This window comes from Phytophthora infestans, genomic scaffold (genome assembly GCF_000142945.1).
Source record: "Phytophthora infestans T30-4 supercont1.49 genomic scaffold, whole genome shotgun sequence".
Taxonomy (NCBI): Eukaryota; Oomycota; class Peronosporomycetes; order Peronosporales; family Peronosporaceae; genus Phytophthora; species Phytophthora infestans.
In genome coordinates this window covers 741,584-744,747 of record NW_003303710.1, presented here as the reverse complement: position 1 = coordinate 744,747, position 3,164 = coordinate 741,584, and positions in this window count along the sequence as shown.

The following is a 3,164-nucleotide window of genomic DNA, read 5'->3' as shown; positions in this document are numbered from 1 at the left end:
CACAGAAGCGGACGACAACGCACGTTCGACCGCGGCTTCTTCATTTTGGCTAAGTTGTATCCTCATACACATCAAGCCTTACGACGTAACGCGTAAGTAAGCCCCCCTCGCTCTCTCTCTCTCACACACACACACACATCACACACATCAGAGGAAGAAAACGAATTATCACGTCGGGTATTTCAAAGGGAGGACTGGCAGTAGAGAAAATGATTCTTGCTCCGCTTCGTCATCCGACTCGCAGGATTCCTCAGCGTTCATCTTTCTATGTCGCCGTCACTCGAGTGAAAACGTTATCGCAGTTGTATCTCATGGCCCCCCTTACGAAAGAGTTTTTGGAGTATTTTACTCCAAGTCGTGTTTAGCTGGCAGAAACCCAAAGACTTCATGCAATTGAGGATCGAGCTGATTAAGAAACCATAATGCTGTGGAAAAATTGTTACAGGTCTTCTTTAAAATACTGTACTTTCTTAAGTTAGGGTACCAACTTGTTTTCAAGTTTTCGAAATTCGGGGATAGCCACTCAAATGAATGACTATCATTCTCGCTCGCTTTGTTGATGTCTTCTTCTAGACTGGAAGTCTTAATTAAATCGCAATTCTTCTCCTTTTTTTCTTCTAAAAAGTCCTTCATTCCGCACCAGTTATTACTTTTTAAAAATACCGTAATATCCAGAGCTTCATCGGGCTTAGCACGGCATTAGTATTTTATAGAGGATCGTCGACGGTTTTCGATCGCCTCTAAAACTCTGGATATGAATATCCAGAGAATAAAAACTCTGTTTTCAGTGAGCATGCAAACGTTTTTGGTCGTATCCTCAGGCTATAAAAGTGATCTAAGCTAGTTTTTTGTATGTACCTTGGATACCAGTGTTTATTACGATACAACGCTACAAACGGACGGAATCCCTGTCGATTTGAAAAGTATACTTAGGGAGGCCGAATGTGATTGGCAAATACAGTGCACATATAAAATCCAAGTTGATTTAGCTGCGCAATAAGTGTAAAATTAGTAGTTTTTTAATGTGAGGGTTAATTCTAAAATTAACACTTAGTGCCTTGTTAAATGCACTTCTTACAGTGTTTTAACTGATGTTTTCCCAGACAGCAATTGTGCGCTTGATCAATCCTCTTGTCTTTCACAGTAGTTTTTTTGCTGTGTCCTCTAGCAACCAGGCCAATTCCTGCAAATACGAGAAAAGCTCGCCAGCAACGATTCCCTTATATTCATTCGATACGTGGCACTCTAGGTTGTCGACGAGAAGTACGGAAGGATCCTCGATGCATGGTAGCATTACGGTACGTAGATACGTAGACCAAACATTACTATCCATCCAAGCTTTGTGCTGAACAGCGTAAAAGTGACCTTCGATAAAACAATAAACGTATTAGAACTGTGACGGGGTCACACAGCACCTTGCGCTAGAGGAAGTTATCTTCCGAGATTAAAAAAACTTTCAGTGAACGGCAGTTTACAGGTCCCCTCTTTAGTTAAAAGAGAGCGAAGTGACCAAATTAAGGTAGAATGTAAACTAAGTATATTTATAGGTAGATAAAGTTTGGGTTTAATACAAACTATAAGTCACCTATAGAAATGCAATGTCGTTAGCCAATGGTTGGCTTTATACGACCTTGGTACTTTGTACCAAATATCCCGAAGTATGGCGTGTCATACTCCTAAAGTGTGAAGTGTCACACTTCATGTAACCAGGGTACACTTAGGGCTACGTACCCCGTTACATCCTCCCCCACTTAGGTTCGGCTTACCGACCAATCAGAATGAAGAGGTGTTCGTCACAAACTCTCATTCTCAAAGTCGAAAACCATCGACTTGGCCGCGCGAGCGCGGCGGAGGCTCACTTTACAGTTAGATCCTCGAGCAGCAGTCTGTGCGCTCTTCTTCTGGGTCTCCACTTCGACCGTTAATCATGCCTCGTGGCACTGCTAAGAGCGGTGCTAAGACAGGCTCCAAGGCTGCTGCCGGTAAGGTGCAAGCCAAGAGCACTAAGCCTCACGGCAAAGGCTCGGCACTCAAGGAGGCTACTCAGGTGGCCTCCGAGGCGATCGGTTCCTTGGGTGACGCGGCTGTGGGCAAGCGAGCAAGCAAGCGCCGCAGTCCGTCGCCCTCGGCCTCAGACAATCGTCCGAACCCTCGGTTCGTGGAACGTGAGTTCAACTGTGGCAGTGAGGACGAAGCCGAGTCCGAGAGCACGCACGATGTTCCTGCGGGCTCTGTGGGAGGGCACAGCCCAGTGCCCAGTGAGCACAAGGATGACAGCGTGCAGTCGCTCGCTAGTGATCAAGGTGATCACAGTCCCAGGACGTCTGTGCGCTCTGAGAGTCCGGCCGTCAAGGCTAAGGGCACTCCCAAAGCCGGTGGCGATGAGGAAGAAAATTCTCGCAAACGTCTCTCGCTTGCCGAGGGTCTTGCGCGTGCTAAGGCCTCTAAAGCCGAAGGCGCCAAGCCCTCAAAGAAGCGTACAGCCTCTAAGTCTCCACTCCACGAGGAGAAGGAGACTCGACACTCCTATCAGAGTATCTTCGACTCCTCGGATGAAGAGGAGAAGAAGGAGGAAGAAGAGGAGGAGGAGGCTGAGCCCGGGAGGTCTCGAATGACCTCGACCAGCAGCAGAAGATATTCCAAGCTGCCCAGCGTGTGCGTGGGGGTTCGGTGGTGGCACCCGTCAGCCAGGGAGCTGCCATCAACTTAAGAGGGTATTGGCCTCCCGAGGAGAGCTCTGGGGCCGACCTCTTCTTAGAGCTTCTCGTCGCTCCTCGTGGCCTTGTGGGCGGCCACATTTCTAGGGGCATCTACGAGCGTGCCATTGTTCAGAAAGAACAGTTGCTCGTTGACAACTTGGAGGCTGCTCGGTGTGTGCTTCTCGCGCCACACCACATCCCTCTTAAGGACTTCACGACTTGTCGTAAGAAGCCCGAGACCCGGGGTGGTCTCTATCCTCTTTGGGGATACCCCTGGGTTATGCCCGAGAATTGTCCCACGTGGAGTTCTTGTGAGGACATGTTCTGGGCATGGGTGGAGTCTCTTAAGTACTCACTCACGGAATTACGGGGACTACATGAAGATCAGCTGCTGTCCCGCATCCTGGACCAGCGTGATCTTCGTGTGAGGTTTGCCCACTTGATCAGCAAGCGAATGCTGCCAAG